At 32.0% G+C, this 19,977-nt stretch overlaps 1 protein-coding gene across 1 annotated transcript in view; it reads right to left on the reverse strand.

Moving 5' to 3' along the window:
- LOC106135696 (uncharacterized) overlaps nucleotides 1-19,977 on the reverse strand; it is a 57,283-nt gene that overhangs the window by 37,062 nt on the left and 244 nt on the right. The gene's annotated exons all lie outside the window — the stretch shown is intronic.

Consider the following 19,977-nt stretch of genomic DNA (forward strand, 5'->3'; position numbering starts at 1 on the left):
TTATCTAATTACGGTCAAGTTTTATAGTTTTTATAACACAGTGGGCAACCAGATGTTTCACGTAAACACTTTTAATTGAGATAAGTGCGTAAGATACAGTTAATTAAGATTAATTTATCTATAAACAAATGTGCAGAATGCTGGCAAGAAGTGGCAATGGACTATAGTCACGTTTGTCGCTAATTCATTATGGCTGTATGAAAAATTAATGAAGAAACAGAAGTAGTTTCTACTAATATTGGAATTACTGAGTGTCTGACCGACTTTGATTTTCTGCAAGTTTCCCTGCACTAGGAAAAGCTTCTCTGAAATTCCCATGGGAATGAGAAAAATTGAGTTTTAAGTTTTGAACGTTATATTTTTGCATGACTAAATGTAGATATCTTAATTTATACAACGTTCTTATAGAACATCTTTATAAAAGCGAATTTTTTTATGTAAACTTAGCATTTATGAACATTTAAAAAAGGCATTTTAAAAATAAACAGTTTTTCTGAAAGTTTTAAAACTATTAATCAAAATGTTCATATTTTGATTAGTTCATAAGTTATTTATATTAAGTCTATTCTGGACTATCGTTATTTTAACCCACTATTGATGAAGTAGAAGATCGTGATAGGCACTGCGCACGTAATAATCTAAATAGTTACTGGCTAAGAAATTAATTGTTTGACCTATCATTAGTTGGATTATTGGCCTAAAAGGTTGTTTATGCTGTGATTTAAATGGGGGTTTTGTTAATGAGAATAATAAAAGGGCGAACAAAATTTATTACAGTTCGGATAAATACCATGTTTAGTATATATGTATACTGTATATAATGATAATCAGATTTAAGAATAACAACAGAAGAGCTATGCTTTAAAATTTACTACTTCCATCTTAGGGTTTTCTCCTTTGAAAAATACAAATAATTTAAATTCTTTTTGATTTCTGAAAGTTTTCAGATAGTAAATTACTTAGAATAATATTAAATATAAGTATTTTTGTAACGTACGGGTCATCTACGAAATTCTGTAAGCAATTGGATTTCCTTGTAATCAATGTACTTGTATAGAATAATTTATAGAAGTATTGATAACAGAATATAGTATCGTTGACTTAGTATATTGTAACACAAGTCTCGAACTTACTTCGAGGCTTACACAGGCAGGGTTATTTGTCCCGTATATATTTATTATTTATTTATTTATATCAGATAAGTCCGTCATCTCGTCCTTTACTATGTTAAGGTTTAGCTCTATATTAGCCTTGAAATCCCTATGACCTAGCCGTTAGTATCACCTCTCTAATTGAAGTATTTTGTTGAAATAACAAAACCCTGTTTGATCATTATTATGTCATTAGATGACAAAGTAGCGTAAACCATAATATAAACATCAAAGGAACAACAATAGAATGTCCTCGGAAGATTGCTGTTTGTGACCTTATTAAAATGATGTACAATTTGAACATAAGCAGGTTTATTTTATTGACTTTTGAAATTACGAAGATATGTAATTAGAAATATGATTAAGGAAATTATTAAAAAGAGACTTGGGGAAAAATGTAGCGTCGTTTTTCTTTCTAAATTTCTAGCCTAAAACTCATGTTTTTTCTTAACTTAATCTGGTGGATGCATATTTACAATGCTAAGTTTTTACAATTTGCTGCCTGCCTAATACAAAACCAACTTTATTATAATCAGCAACTGCTTAAAGTTTTTTAGCAACGATTACATTTACACCGTTAATTTATAATTGAAAATCTCAGAAATATCAGGTACTTAATTGAAATGCCTTTACAGTTTTGGACTGTTTACAACGGTTCAATGACCGTCCCTCTAGTACATACTTCGTTAACTTTAAGGCCTGTATTTTCTTGAAAATAATGCCAATTCACTGTAATGAAACTTTGATTCGATTGTAATCATGCTGTGATAAAGTGCAATACGTTGGAATTATTGTAATTATATTGACAAGGACCTCGGAAATGCCTCATTAAATGTAATAAACACAGTTTTAAATGAATACCTCATCGTTTGTTAAATTCATAATTGGTCTTATATAATGTTGATACTGTTTTCATCAATAAATATAAATAATTTTTAACAACGGAAATTGACCCCAATTTTAGATTTGAAAATCTCATGACCTATTTTGGTTTACATCTGACAAGTATTTCTATTTTTTACTGTAATTTTAATGTAGAACTAACATTAGAATGCAATAAGGTGACTAAGGAAACATTCAGTCTTTTCAAGACTGTTGGCTCTGTCAACCCCGCAAGGGATATAGACATGACCATATGTATGTATGTATATTATGAGACCTAAGAAGATTTATGTCATACAAGGAAAAATGACCAGTAGAGAGATTTATGAAGTCAGTTCAAAAGGCGTGGGAGAAGAAATTAATAAGCAGTCTTGAACAGGTTCTAGAAATACTATTACTAGGTGTTGTAATGCAAATGACTACTAACAAAGTACAGTGCATAAAATGATCTAGTTCCTTGAAATGGTTGCATAGTTTCATGCTAAGGGCGTTGTTAACAGACTATTAATTTCTACTATGGCACCTCAATTACTATTAATAAATATTGAATTCTAAATTACAAAAATAATTACAATTCTGTGAGTAGAAAAGCATGTAAAACTTACTTTTGAAAAAATTTACAAAAATAGAATATAACCGCTTCATATCAAATCAGTACAACTTTCTTTTTCTTAACCAATTTGATTATTTTTTGTTTAAATTAAAACAGAATTCTTCTTTTAAAGAACATTCCTTCTTTATATCGCAATATTAACTAATAGTAGTAGTAGCAAATACTTTAATTATAATGCCGACTTTTAACGAATATTAGTTTTAGGCGTGCCTTTAATAGACACTATACTTCCTTGGCATATAGATAATGCCATTATGTATTTTTTACATAGATATTCGATAAATATAGCCCGTGGACTAAACACCAGACCGATTGCAAAATACCTACATAGCTCAGAACTAGTTCAGTTCGGTGTATATTACTAATTTGCCTACGCTAACAAAGAGGTTTGCAACTGGGCGTGCGAAATGCAAAATGTAGTAATCAAGGTTGTATTGAGTTGTATATAGGCAATGAAAGTTATGTAATTAACATAAATGACTATAGAGGAAATCGTTTATTTAATATAATTGTTAATTGGAAATAAAGCACTGGAAATATTCTGGTTTAGATGGGAATAAATTCAAATACATTCTCTTCAGTTGTGATAATTTTACAGCAGTGTCGGTCGGTAAGAGCAACCCCAAAATTATCCTTGAAGATTGTAGAGCCGAATAAGCAATAAATATGAATCGGTTCTCATATAGCTAACCAAAGGTGCAGAGTGTAGTTGCAAGTTGATATTTTATGCAAAGACCAGTATGAAAATAGGGCCCAGGGCTCTGCAGCAACATAGCTAAAGGGATGCAACTGGGATCACTCCGATGGTAATGATAAGATAACTACGTCATATTTCTTGGACATTGACAACACAGATGACTATATTTGTGAATTTAAACTTAAGTCAATTTAGGACAAAACGTGAACCTTGGTGCAATTTGTGCATCCTTCACAGACGATCATCGCCGACGCCAAAGGCCATCGCGATTGTTCTTGCCAATGACGATTTGGGACAATTGAATGGCGTGCCATAATTGCTATTTTCGATTACATTCCAAGAATAATGAGCATTTAGCAAATCACAGTAATTGTGAGTGTTGCGACCGCGGTGCGACTTTTGATCACGACTTTTTGACGCCGCAGACTGGGATCCGCCGGTGTCGAAATGAAATTGCTTCCACAATGATAATGTTTATAATGGAATTGGGCAACGTTGCACCGTTTGTAACACCGTGGTTTATGGCTTACTAAGAAGACTGGCTGATCTACCTAGCCCTCTCTCAGAGTCATGACAAAACATTCGAATTATTATTTAGTTAGGGAAATCTTATCCTTCATTTCCTAATAAAAAAACAGTTCTTTGAGCAGTTTTAAATAAGAATAAGGAGGATTTGAGAATGATAATTATAAAAAAAGAGATTTCTACGCATATAGAAGCATGTAAAATATAAAAAAAAACCGAAGCTTTAAAAGCATGAAAATTACCTATGAACAATGGCTCCTTGAATGAATCCTAAAACTGACATACTAAACTATTAAAAAGATGCTAGTATGATAAAATAAGATGCATACATTTGCTCTTATAGTTGCCAAAGCGATGCATCAGAATCGTGAACATGCTTATAATTAGATACACCAAAGCACTATTCGTGTTTGAATCTCAATTCCAATATGAAGCCATACAGCTAAACGTGGGTTTTCAGTATTTTTAAGGCTGTTAGCTCTGACTTCCCCGCAAGGGATATAGGCGGAATATACGTATGTTAGTGAAGAATGTGTGAATAGTTCTTGCCAAAACGATGCATAAGAATCGTAAACATGATTATAAATCAGATGTACTCAAGCTATTGTGTTGCTGAAGGGTTTACAATTTCGTGTTGCAATCTGTTAGGAAATGTACAGTCAAAATTGATGTTAGTTAAATGAAATTCAAATATTATTTATGTTAGTATTTCATAATTGATTAGTATAAAGTTAGAAATTAATGCATGAATTATTAACTGGTATAGTGATTTCTATGGGTTTAGTAAAGAAGATCATAAATCAATTTACGAGCAAGACACAGAACCTATATGTTACAAAATGAGCGATACATATAATTAAATTTGTAAAATTTAAAATAAGTTTTGTAGAATTCGTTTCTTCTTCTCATTATTTTGTTTCTTGAGGTCAAATTTTTCAATAATGCAGCGACAGGCTTGCCGTTGAAAACCATTTCAATAATTATAGTAAGCCTAATAATTTAAAATTGCAATACATACACGTAGGTACTACATACGATTAGTAAAAATTTAGTTTTTATTTTCGTTTATATAAAATTTTCTTTAATTAAAGTTCTTTTGTATCCTAACACTGCGGTTTAAAATAAAGCATTTGAATGTGAATTAATTCAGAAGGTAAAGAAATCGTAGGGAAAGGAGGACCAAGTTGGTGCCTCCACCCCTCTCTATGTTTAAGTTATCATATAGTGACACTTATTTCAAAATATATCGTGATCTGCAAACTTGTATATGTAATGGCTGTGTCGTGATAGGTGACGAGTGTAAAGTATCACACGTCAGGCTTACGTGGAGTGGACTAAGGAAAGAACTTCTAATGAAATCTTTGGAATCCATTTATTTTTCAATGAAACAAAGATATTAAGGGTTAAAATATTAACTGATGGTTTTCTGTCTTTCTATTCATACTGCAAAGTTCAGGTTCAGGGTTTAATACTTAAGTAAATAAGACCGAGTAAAGATTGTGTAAAGCTTACATAATAATTTTATTCACATAAAGTTCTTAAGTTATTTGACCATTATGTTAACTCATATTTAAAATTTAAACAGCTGTAGGTATGTAATAATTAATTAACATAAAAATCCGTATTTGTTTTTTAATGGTTTGAAATCCGAGTTAAAATACATCCATACTACGAAGTATTTTATACAGTCACGTCTTTACTCCTTTCTTGGTAGACAGAGATTTAGCTTAAAATAAATTGTATATTTTAATTTTAAAACGATAACACTTACTTGAATATGATTAACAATTGAATGATAAGAGCGAGTTATAACAATGTATCGATTACAATATATTATCATTCGATCTTGACCCAGATTATCAAAAATGCCAATCCATCAAAAGTTGATCGCGGGCAGAGAGGGCGAGCGGTGAAAGCACAACACTATACACTGATTGACACGAAGAATCTAAATGCTATTGGTCCAAGGTCGTCTTCTATTGTATCTCGGCGTTATTGATACAAATATACATATACATTGTAAATTCTATCACATCCATCTTATCCTATTCCAAATGCGCAAGTATGTCAAGATGTTACACATCTCTTTCTGTTCTATCTCACCGTTCTCTTGGTTGTATTTTGTGGCTAAAAGATTATGCAAGTGACACATTATTTGTAAGGTTTACGTTTATATAAACTTGTCTGCCTGGCACCAAAGTATTATAGGAGAATTTTTGATGTACTATTTGTTATTGCTTTTGTTTTTTTGATAGCCTCCTACAACAACAACTGTAATCATTATTAAGAGAAAAACTTGTCCGATTATATTAAGTAGGGCACTAATGCTGTGCCGTGCCGTGTGGTTCCCGGCACCAATACAAAAAAGAATAGGACCATTCCATCTCTTTCCCATGGATGTCGTAAAAGGCGACTAAGGGATAGGCTTACAAACTAGGGATTCTTTTTTAGGCGATGGGCTAGCAACCTGTCACTATTTGAATCTCAATTCTATCATTAAGCCAAATAGCTGAACGTGGCCATTCAGTCTTTACGAGACTATTGGCTCTGTCTACCTCGCAAGGGATATACACGTGGCCATATGTATGTATGTCACTAATATTTTAATCATCAACTCTTACAATATAAATGGTCAAGTGTCCTTCAAGCTATCCGCTAAATCATTTCATGATTAAAATAATCCTTCAGTTATCTAATTACGGTCAAGTTTTATAGTTTTTATAACACAGTGGGCAACCAGATGTTTCACGTAAACACTTTTAATTGAGATAAGTGCGTAAGATACAGTTAATTAAGATTAATTTATCTATAAACAAATGTGCAGAATGCTGGCAAGAAGTGGCAATGGACTATAGTCACGTTTGTCGCTAATTCATTATGGCTGTATGAAAAATTAATGAAGAAACAGAAGTAGTTTCTACTAATATTGGAATTACTGAGTGTCTGACCGACTTTGATTTTCTGCAAGTTTCCCTGCACTAGGAAAAGCTTCTCTGAAATTCCCATGGGAATGAGAAAAATTGAGTTTTAAGTTTTGAACGTTATATTTTTGCATGACTAAATGTAGATATCTTAATTTATACAACGTTCTTATAGAACATCTTTATAAAAGCGAATTTTTTTATGTAAACTTAGCATTTATGAACATTTAAAAAAGGCATTTTAAAAATAAACAGTTTTTCTGAAAGTTTTAAAACTATTAATCAAAATGTTCATATTTTGATTAGTTCATAAGTTATTTATATTAAGTCTATTCTGGACTATCGTTATTTTAACCCACTATTGATGAAGTAGAAGATCGTGATAGGCACTGCGCACGTAATAATCTAAATAGTTACTGGCTAAGAAATTAATTGTTTGACCTATCATTAGTTGGATTATTGGCCTAAAAGGTTGTTTATGCTGTGATTTAAATGGGGGTTTTGTTAATGAGAATAATAAAAGGGCGAACAAAATTTATTACAGTTCGGATAAATACCATGTTTAGTATATATGTATACTGTATATAATGATAATCAGATTTAAGAATAACAACAGAAGAGCTATGCTTTAAAATTTACTACTTCCATCTTAGGGTTTTCTCCTTTGAAAAATACAAATAATTTAAATTCTTTTTGATTTCTGAAAGTTTTCAGATAGTAAATTACTTAGAATAATATTAAATATAAGTATTTTTGTAACGTACGGGTCATCTACGAAATTCTGTAAGCAATTGGATTTCCTTGTAATCAATGTACTTGTATAGAATAATTTATAGAAGTATTGATAACAGAATATAGTATCGTTGACTTAGTATATTGTAACACAAGTCTCGAACTTACTTCGAGGCTTACACAGGCAGGGTTATTTGTCCCGTATATATTTATTATTTATTTATTTATATCAGATAAGTCCGTCATCTCGTCCTTTACTATGTTAAGGTTTAGCTCTATATTAGCCTTGAAATCCCTATGACCTAGCCGTTAGTATCACCTCTCTAATTGAAGTATTTTGTTGAAATAACAAAACCCTGTTTGATCATTATTATGTCATTAGATGACAAAGTAGCGTAAACCATAATATAAACATCAAAGGAACAACAATAGAATGTCCTCGGAAGATTGCTGTTTGTGACCTTATTAAAATGATGTACAATTTGAACATAAGCAGGTTTATTTTATTGACTTTTGAAATTACGAAGATATGTAATTAGAAATATGATTAAGGAAATTATTAAAAAGAGACTTGGGGAAAAATGTAGCGTCGTTTTTCTTTCTAAATTTCTAGCCTAAAACTCATGTTTTTTCTTAACTTAATCTGGTGGATGCATATTTACAATGCTAAGTTTTTACAATTTGCTGCCTGCCTAATACAAAACCAACTTTATTATAATCAGCAACTGCTTAAAGTTTTTTAGCAACGATTACATTTACACCGTTAATTTATAATTGAAAATCTCAGAAATATCAGGTACTTAATTGAAATGCCTTTACAGTTTTGGACTGTTTACAACGGTTCAATGACCGTCCCTCTAGTACATACTTCGTTAACTTTAAGGCCTGTATTTTCTTGAAAATAATGCCAATTCACTGTAATGAAACTTTGATTCGATTGTAATCATGCTGTGATAAAGTGCAATACGTTGGAATTATTGTAATTATATTGACAAGGACCTCGGAAATGCCTCATTAAATGTAATAAACACAGTTTTAAATGAATACCTCATCGTTTGTTAAATTCATAATTGGTCTTATATAATGTTGATACTGTTTTCATCAATAAATATAAATAATTTTTAACAACGGAAATTGACCCCAATTTTAGATTTGAAAATCTCATGACCTATTTTGGTTTACATCTGACAAGTATTTCTATTTTTTACTGTAATTTTAATGTAGAACTAACATTAGAATGCAATAAGGTGACTAAGGAAACATTCAGTCTTTTCAAGACTGTTGGCTCTGTCAACCCCGCAAGGGATATAGACATGACCATATGTATGTATGTATATTATGAGACCTAAGAAGATTTATGTCATACAAGGAAAAATGACCAGTAGAGAGATTTATGAAGTCAGTTCAAAAGGCGTGGGAGAAGAAATTAATAAGCAGTCTTGAACAGGTTCTAGAAATACTATTACTAGGTGTTGTAATGCAAATGACTACTAACAAAGTACAGTGCATAAAATGATCTAGTTCCTTGAAATGGTTGCATAGTTTCATGCTAAGGGCGTTGTTAACAGACTATTAATTTCTACTATGGCACCTCAATTACTATTAATAAATATTGAATTCTAAATTACAAAAATAATTACAATTCTGTGAGTAGAAAAGCATGTAAAACTTACTTTTGAAAAAATTTACAAAAATAGAATATAACCGCTTCATATCAAATCAGTACAACTTTCTTTTTCTTAACCAATTTGATTATTTTTTGTTTAAATTAAAACAGAATTCTTCTTTTAAAGAACATTCCTTCTTTATATCGCAATATTAACTAATAGTAGTAGTAGCAAATACTTTAATTATAATGCCGACTTTTAACGAATATTAGTTTTAGGCGTGCCTTTAATAGACACTATACTTCCTTGGCATATAGATAATGCCATTATGTATTTTTTACATAGATATTCGATAAATATAGCCCGTGGACTAAACACCAGACCGATTGCAAAATACCTACATAGCTCAGAACTAGTTCAGTTCGGTGTATATTACTAATTTGCCTACGCTAACAAAGAGGTTTGCAACTGGGCGTGCGAAATGCAAAATGTAGTAATCAAGGTTGTATTGAGTTGTATATAGGCAATGAAAGTTATGTAATTAACATAAATGACTATAGAGGAAATCGTTTATTTAATATAATTGTTAATTGGAAATAAAGCACTGGAAATATTCTGGTTTAGATGGGAATAAATTCAAATACATTCTCTTCAGTTGTGATAATTTTACAGCAGTGTCGGTCGGTAAGAGCAACCCCAAAATTATCCTTGAAGATTGTAGAGCCGAATAAGCAATAAATATGAATCGGTTCTCATATAGCTAACCAAAGGTGCAGAGTGTAGTTGCAAGTTGATATTTTATGCAAAGACCAGTATGAAAATAGGGCCCAGGGCTCTGCAGCAACATAGCTAAAGGGATGCAACTGGGATCACTCCGATGGTAATGATAAGATAACTACGTCATATTTCTTGGACATTGACAACACAGATGACTATATTTGTGAATTTAAACTTAAGTCAATTTAGGACAAAACGTGAACCTTGGTGCAATTTGTGCATCCTTCACAGACGATCATCGCCGACGCCAAAGGCCATCGCGATTGTTCTTGCCAATGACGATTTGGGACAATTGAATGGCGTGCCATAATTGCTATTTTCGATTACATTCCAAGAATAATGAGCATTTAGCAAATCACAGTAATTGTGAGTGTTGCGACCGCGGTGCGACTTTTGATCACGACTTTTTGACGCCGCAGACTGGGATCCGCCGGTGTCGAAATGAAATTGCTTCCACAATGATAATGTTTATAATGGAATTGGGCAACGTTGCACCGTTTGTAACACCGTGGTTTATGGCTTACTAAGAAGACTGGCTGATCTACCTAGCCCTCTCTCAGAGTCATGACAAAACATTCGAATTATTATTTAGTTAGGGAAATCTTATCCTTCATTTCCTAATAAAAAAACAGTTCTTTGAGCAGTTTTAAATAAGAATAAGGAGGATTTGAGAATGATAATTATAAAAAAAGAGATTTCTACGCATATAGAAGCATGTAAAATATAAAAAAAAACCGAAGCTTTAAAAGCATGAAAATTACCTATGAACAATGGCTCCTTGAATGAATCCTAAAACTGACATACTAAACTATTAAAAAGATGCTAGTATGATAAAATAAGATGCATACATTTGCTCTTATAGTTGCCAAAGCGATGCATCAGAATCGTGAACATGCTTATAATTAGATACACCAAAGCACTATTCGTGTTTGAATCTCAATTCCAATATGAAGCCATACAGCTAAACGTGGGTTTTCAGTATTTTTAAGGCTGTTAGCTCTGACTTCCCCGCAAGGGATATAGGCGGAATATACGTATGTTAGTGAAGAATGTGTGAATAGTTCTTGCCAAAACGATGCATAAGAATCGTAAACATGATTATAAATCAGATGTACTCAAGCTATTGTGTTGCTGAAGGGTTTACAATTTCGTGTTGCAATCTGTTAGGAAATGTACAGTCAAAATTGATGTTAGTTAAATGAAATTCAAATATTATTTATGTTAGTATTTCATAATTGATTAGTATAAAGTTAGAAATTAATGCATGAATTATTAACTGGTATAGTGATTTCTATGGGTTTAGTAAAGAAGATCATAAATCAATTTACGAGCAAGACACAGAACCTATATGTTACAAAATGAGCGATACATATAATTAAATTTGTAAAATTTAAAATAAGTTTTGTAGAATTCGTTTCTTCTTCTCATTATTTTGTTTCTTGAGGTCAAATTTTTCAATAATGCAGCGACAGGCTTGCCGTTGAAAACCATTTCAATAATTATAGTAAGCCTAATAATTTAAAATTGCAATACATACACGTAGGTACTACATACGATTAGTAAAAATTTAGTTTTTATTTTCGTTTATATAAAATTTTCTTTAATTAAAGTTCTTTTGTATCCTAACACTGCGGTTTAAAATAAAGCATTTGAATGTGAATTAATTCAGAAGGTAAAGAAATCGTAGGGAAAGGAGGACCAAGTTGGTGCCTCCACCCCTCTCTATGTTTAAGTTATCATATAGTGACACTTATTTCAAAATATATCGTGATCTGCAAACTTGTATATGTAATGGCTGTGTCGTGATAGGTGACGAGTGTAAAGTATCACACGTCAGGCTTACGTGGAGTGGACTAAGGAAAGAACTTCTAATGAAATCTTTGGAATCCATTTATTTTTCAATGAAACAAAGATATTAAGGGTTAAAATATTAACTGATGGTTTTCTGTCTTTCTATTCATACGATAAAAATTGCAGAGTTATTATGGACTTTCAGCTGCAAAAATAATTTATTGCCTCAATGCAGGTTGGAGTTTGGTAGAAAAGTCGGAGTGATTAACCGATAACGTAAGCCGAAACTACTAGTAACTACTTCTACATCGGAACAACAAAAGACGAGATCTTTTTACGCGGACGAAGCTGCGAGTAAGTTGGCATAAATATCTCTTTTACAAGCTTTTTTTTATCGGACCATGAGTTTCATATGAAACAGCTAGAACTGTAATTGGGAATAAAATATCACGAGTGTGAGACCTTTGTTACATGGCCTTTTTAAAAAAACTAAATTGCCAAGCAAAAGACGATACTAACCAACTTCGAATTACTTTCGATTTCGTGGGCTTTCACTTTGCCTTGGGTTGTCTGCGGGAGGCAATGACCTGTGACTTATTGATTCGAAAAAATGATACACTTTTCAAAGTGAAGTTTATAATTAAGAATTAAATTAAAATTGTGTGAAAAAGTTCATTATATCGGCAAGTTCACTCAATTTTATGACGACTTTAGTGAAACCTAAGGAGACCATTGTTGTAAATTGTCAAGGATGATTTTTATACTAATCAAATTATTGTTATTTGTTGACCATATAGGAAATGTGCTTTATTTTTTACCAATAGGTACCTTACAGGAAAAACATGGTACCTAATTCATTTTGATTTTGGATTTTATATTTTTTTTTCTGTGTTTCCGCACGGAACTTTTTTTTTATTTATTTATTTATTTATTTAGGTACACCAACAGGTTACATGAAATAAATTTAGGAGTAACATTCAATTTATGTGCTAGCATGCAACCCAATTACAGGTGAACACAACTTTCAAGCAAACAGGCGAGTGTTATTTATTATTATTATTAAAATCAGGTAACTATTACTAACTTAATCTGCACATGGTCGGAACCTATATTGATATGAAATTTAGGTGCAAAAAATAATAATCAATCAATGATTGTCATTTTTAATAACAATTATTATGACACTAGTTGCAAAATGTCAGTAACGTAATAATTTGTCACAACATTGCAACGATATTGCTTGAAAGAAATTTGTAAAACATTACATACATACGTTGCATTAGGAATTTATATCGATTAAGTTTAATGGATTGATAACACCGCAATCGTGGCAGACGTGCCGTATCGATACGAATCGTTGCGAAACGTAAACAATGCACCTGTCGTGATTCATGTTTGTTGGCTATCGAGTTTTTACACTGATATGGTTTAATCGATAAAGTTTTACTGTATAACGAGTTCTCAGGGCTGTAAGAATAGAGGTGAGAAACACGTAAGATTTTTTAAAGGGTCGAAGGGTTATAGAACTGTTTATTTGAGTACCTACTAATAAATTATAAGAATAAAAAAAAATAATCGAGAACATCATATTCGAGAATAGAAAATTGCTTATTAATTTTTCAAATTGCAAAAGTAATTACATTATAAACATAGTTTGTAACCTATGTAAAGCAACGAAAGTTACCACACCAATTAGTTATCAAATTATTATTAATGCAAATAAAACACTTCAATTCTAAATTATTGAAACAATAATTTGTTTATCAAATAATTAATGTTACAACTTGAAAAAAATATGATTAGTTACACATTTAGCTCAAATAGAATACGGACAGAAATAGCAACCCGACGTTCGTTTATTTATAGATAGCTATCGTGTCACAATTGTGTTAATCTAGACCAGATTAATACTATAGATATCTAGAACAAATAAAATGGCTTATTATTACTTTGAGAAATTTATAAACTCGTAATAACTTTAGAAACAGTGTTAGGAAATTGTAGATCGAAATTAACTTAGTTAAAAGACAAAATGACATCGCTTAGATAATAAGATCTAGGCGTAGCCTAACTTATTATAAGTTTATATAAGTTTTAACGAAAATAATTTTCAAGACTTTTAGATTTAGAAAATATGATACATTTAAGCTCTTTAGTAATTTTGGATTCAGATGAAATAAGAAAAAAAAAACGACCGGTGTTTAAAGAAACATTATAATAATGAAATTTTAACGTAGAGCAGAAAGTCAATGGACTTTACAAAAAACAATGAGAATAAGCAATAGAAATAACGACAAGAAGAATTAAAAGATTGAAGAGCGTCGATGGTCGAATCAGTAAAGTGCCCGGTTAAAATGCGTGACAAAGGCACAGGTTCGAATGCCACCTCTGCCATGTACTATGTTCAATGACTATATTCGAAGTTATGTATATTAGTTTGAACACTAACCGATGCACTTACGGTTAGGGAAGGTACTAAATGTGTAACCATGATCGATCCAATACGGTTACGTTTACCTGCATAGGTTGCGGAGGTCAGATGGAAGTCGCTTCGTGTAAAAATTTTACTCTCTGGGTGGTTAAAGGCATACCCCGAGCTCCTCTCCAAAATGATGTGGATGTAACCGGGAATAAAGCCAGGAGGAAGAGTAAGCAATGGAAATAACGATACTTTTTTGGTTAATAACAATAGGTAGCGCATTCTTAAAAAAAATCACGTTTCCTTAGTGAGTGAGCTAGCTAGCTATTCATCTTGATTATGCTTAAAAGATGGGTATGATTAAGAGATATGGGCTCTTCTTGTATGGTTAATGGCACTTTAGAATAGGACTACGCTATATCTTCCATGGATATCGTACAAGGCGACTGAGGGAAATGCGAATAAAGTTGGATTCTCCGTTTAGGCGATGGGCTAGCAACCTGTCATTATTTGAATCTCAATTCCATCATTAAGCCATTTAGCTGTACGTGACCTGTTAGCCTTTTCAAGACTGCTGGCTCTGTCTACCCTGCGAGGGATATAGACCATATATATATTAGAATTACTGATGTCAATATTTTTCTTCGAGTAGTTGCATTCCCAAGTGAATGGTCTCTAAGTTAGCGCGGTCGTAAAAGCCGGGACAATGTCAATATTGGGCGGTTGGCCGGCCGATGACCCCGGTGCATACCGAGCCGATCAGGTAAACTCAAAATCTAAGCCCGATGACGCAAATACCAACATTTCTTTCGACCGAGTTACTTTAAAAAAAAAAACAGGAATTGTTTTGTTAATGTTTACTACTGAAATTTTTTGAAACGAATTTTTACAGATAGGTGCAACATAATGCTAGAGCATGCAAGACTACATAATGTATAATGTCATTAGAAATATGCGTAATCCGCCATTACATCTCCAGTAAAATGAAACTAGGTACAACTTATTTGTTCCTTTGTAGTAGCGGTAAGTAGGTACCTATAAACAAATACATACATAAAAACTACAACATGCGGAACTACAAAACAAAAAAATGAAAAGAAAATTATGATCATTAGGTATGTTGAAACATGATTATGTAGCGATTCGCCTAAATCAATTGTATTGGTCATTTCAAAACAACAAAGCGATCAAACTATTTTTGTAACCATGGCGCATGGCGAAGGGCGGATATTATGGCCTAACTAACTATATTATTAATGTTGGCTTGCAAAAATAGACGACATCGAAAGTTATGTTTTTGACACACATTTTTACATACATCAATATAGTCACGTTTACATCCTTAATGGGGTAGACAGAGCCAACAGTCGTGAAAAGACTGAAATGCCGCGTTCAGCTGTATGGCTCAATGATGAACTTGAGGTTCAATTAAAGACACGTTGCCAGCCCATCGCCTAAAAGAAGAATACCAAGTTTACTTTCTCTGAGTTGCTTTTTACGACATCCGTGGACAAGATATGGAGATGGTTTTATTCTGAAGTAAGTTCCCGGCAGGAACCACACGGCATATTTTTACCTTTACTACTTTTAACATATGTTTGATGTCATAAATGAGGACGCCTGAACGCGTTCAAGATTCTTGTATAGCCAAACTCGCTCATCGTGTTGCGAAATGTGTGACACTGAGCAAAAACTGACCTGAGTTATTTCAAACTTGTGTCATAAACATATATAACTATGTATACTATACTCATAAGAAATAACACAAATCACAAAGATTGGCCTTACTTCAAAGTGAGATTAAAAATGGTATTTTAGGACAAAAAATAAAAAACCTAAGATCAATATGTATCTACATTTTATTATGTAGAAGTTTATGATATAAAAAATAAAGATATATTTTTATATACAGAAAACACTGAAACAAAATTTTAGAAGTCAATTTAGTAGGTTAAAAGTACCTGAAAAGCTTCCGCTCACGATGTTATACCTAGGAATGGGTACACTTTTACATATCATTCGTTCGTTTACAAAAAAGGCACAAAGATGTAACTATCTCTTTAGAATAATATATGACTAATAAAAAAATATATTATTAAATAATAGTTTGGGGCATACTAAACCGAAATGAAATGTTGAGTTAAGGAGCCCGCAAAAGTGATATTTCCTGATGGTAAATGGTTACCGCAGCCTTAGAATAATAAAGTAGCAATTTACTATGGTGATGAGATATGAACATCGGAAGTTAAACCTGCGCGTACTCACCTCTTAGAACAATGACAATGGGAATTTGTTTTGTGAGTTTTTACGGAAGAATCAATTAAACAAGCATAAAACATGATCTATTATAAACATGTAAATGACGTGTTAGAACTATAGAAATATATGCCAAGGTATTTAAAAGAAAATAAAAACGTTACGAAAAGTCTCATTTTCGATCTCTTTTAAAGTCCATAAAAATTCCAGCTTACCAATCGTAAAAACTTTACCCGTACATTTCGTTTACACATCTCTTTAATGTTCTTTTAAGTGGACTACAGAGCTCTAAAGACAATAATGCAATCGGGAATTTTGGATAACGTTTTAATTAGTGAAGAAAGAAATAGATATAAATTTTATATGCAGTATATATCTATAGTCAAACTTATGTACGTAAACTATATTATATGTAAGTGTATAAAGTAATCTATTATTCATATTTTTATTATTGTTTCTTTTACACTCATTGCACCACCCGTACATCCATCTCAGTTTGGTCCGAAGGTTCGACTGGCAGAGAATGCCTTGTGGCATTAAGTCCACCTGTTGTACATTTTACGTGCATAAAGTTTAAATAAATAAATATAATATCACTACAAAGATAGTCAATATATAGTATAGCAAAATCCGCCGGGGCGGATCGCTAGTAATGTATAAAACTGTATGTGTGAGTTAAAGCTTAAATTACCTTATGAATTTTAGCAATTAATTTAAAACAAAACAATACTAGATATTAATGGTAGTTAAGCGTGGCTGTAACACTTAATTACGCCAACGCATCCTCTCATGCATAATACATAAATGCTTTTCTATTGTTCGTCCTGCATTAAAGGCTAAAGTAATTAGTAATATTTGGACTAAAGAGCTGAAACCTTGACGGTTGAACACAGAAAAAAAAACAGTTCCAAGCTAATCTTGATGAATGTTTCGACAGGCAAGTTTTTCAAATTAATTTGATTGATGATCGGCCTTTTAATAATTAAGTGGCAGTTTCGAAAAATTGAACTTTACTAGTAAGTATTGTGACGATAACTTTTTATTCATCTTACTCGATAATAACCTTAAGAAAGAAGCTTCAGTGAGTGTTATTTTCTCGTCAGTGCAACTTATTAAAGGCAAAAATATTTATTCTTCTTTATCACTATTTTGATTATCAAAGTTTATCAAAAAGTCATGATTTATAAAAAAAACGCAGTTTAATTAATCTACCACTATCTATTTTTCCAACATTACGCACCCTATAAATTCGTTGTAGGAAATAATAAAAATACTATAAAACTTAATTTATTGAGCTATAGAAAGTCGCGATTGTAATTTGTTACATTTCCTATTTCGACTTTCCTATAATCTTACGTATGTAGTAGGTATCCTAATTAGATTTATCTACATATATTACAATAGATTTTCATTTCTGTCGGGTTATACAACACGTAGAAGATTTAAAACAGTTGATAATCGATTCGTACGTACTTACCTACACCTTTCATTTCCGATCACAATGTGGTTAAAGTTCCTTACAATATGGCACAGAATTGCGATATAACAATAGCTTGCAAAAAGTACTTATTATATCCAACGCAACATACACCATTCTATTACGGAATTTGGCCGTTTGAAACAAAGAAAATTTGTGTCTTACCGATTAAATTTACAATTTTCTTCGAGGTTAGAAGAGCATCGATGATCGCGCAGTTGAAGTGAGACTAAAAAGCGAGATTCGTTAAGGTTAAAATACTACTGCAACCAAAAAGGACTCTTTCTCGAGTTACGTACATAAGTGATTGCTAATTGATGCTCGTGAGGCGAAGAAAACATCGCGAGAAGACCTGCATACTCGTATTTTGACAACTGGATATACAATATTCAATATCAGGTTCCCCTGAAAAGTTGCGGAAGTCAGTCGTTTTGTCTATAAACCTCACTTACCCAATCCAAGATCATAGTGACAGACAGACGCAGGGTTCCTCTTCAGAAAGGTGAGGACATCACCGGGACTAAAGCCAGGAGGGTGATGACGAAACCTGAATTCGACGGCTTCTGTGGCGCAGCGGTAGTGCGCTTGTCTGTGTCATCGGAGGTCCCGGGTTCGAATCCCGGCCAGGGCATGATGACAAACGAACTTTCTCTGATTGGCCTGGGTCTTGGATGTTTATCTATATAAGTATTTATTATAACATATAGTAGTATCGTTGAGTTAGTATCTCGTAACACAAGTTTCGAACTTACTTCGAGGCTAACTGAATCTGTGTTATTTGTCTCGTACCTACATATCAAAAAACCAACTTAATTTGTGAATTGTGACATTTGAAATTTATAACCATTTCGATTTTACAGTATTCCGTCGATATTTCACGTTATCAAATATCGGTATTTTTCACGGTAATGGACATCTAGGACGATCCGATTAGAATGAATAATTAAAATTAATAAGCAACGTTATGGTTTTAAACAATATAATAGACTGCATCGAATACAATTGCCAAATTACGTTTTGTTGAGTACTTACTTAATTTTATTTCTTAAATAAATATTTAGTACCTACCTATCGTTTACAACGAAGGCTCATAAAATTTATTGCTTTTGAACAACACAATAACTTTTGGGGGTAAGTAATATTTATATAGAAAGTAAACTTTTGCTTCGCTTCAGTTTTTGTCTAATGATTGGGAAGGTGTACAGTGGATTTTCAAGTTCATGCAAAAGTAGTTTTTTTTTATTATCTTTTTATAATCATACAGCCTTAGCAATTTATGGACTCTGGTTATATATAAAAAAAGTAGTATTTGGGCAGGTTTCCATTTTTTTTTTTGTAAAACTTTTGGAGGAACATTTATTATATATTTGTTTTATAGTAACTGTGGGATGCAGGCGTGTCGTGTTTTTGCTTTCAGTGGGTCATTGTCAAACAAAGCGTGCAGTCGGTTTTATTTAGTGTGAAATTGGCCGTAAAGAGTTCTTTACTCTTTTGCAACTAGTATCCGAGCAGTTCTTGAACTCGCTTGCATAAGTTTTTTTTGCAATGCGATCTCTCGACACTTTCATTGAATCTAAAGTGTGTTTACTTAGAGATTATTTTCTGATAGAGTATATAATTTTTTAACATTAAAAAAATATTCGTTCGAAGTTATTAGAAAGAGTAAAAATAGTAGATAGTTAATTGTGTTTTTTTTTTAATTATGTATAAAAATATGTAATATTTTATACATACATAATTTGAATATGATTAAGAGTCTTAAATTTTGAAATTGACGTTAAAAACTATTGACCTGAAACAGGTGACCTTATAGAATAATAACTTACTTCTAGAAAAAAATGTTAGGTACTCGGAACTACGTCCCATGCGAAATGAAAACAAAAGCATAAAGTACCTACTATACATACCTATCCTTCTATATACATACATATATAGAAGGATAGGTACTTATACATTATACATTATAAAAAACTTATACATTATACTTATACATACATACACGTACTTATACATTATAAAAAATACAAAATAAAATTTTATGTGGGATTATTAAATCATGATGATCGGAATTTTGAGAAATAAGAATTTCAAACTACTTACAAATTTTACACCTCTCAAAATTAATTCAC

The sequence above is a fragment of the Amyelois transitella genome, chromosome 8 (genome assembly GCF_032362555.1).
Source record: "Amyelois transitella isolate CPQ chromosome 8, ilAmyTran1.1, whole genome shotgun sequence".
Lineage (NCBI taxonomy): Eukaryota > Metazoa > Arthropoda > Insecta > Lepidoptera > Pyralidae > Amyelois > Amyelois transitella.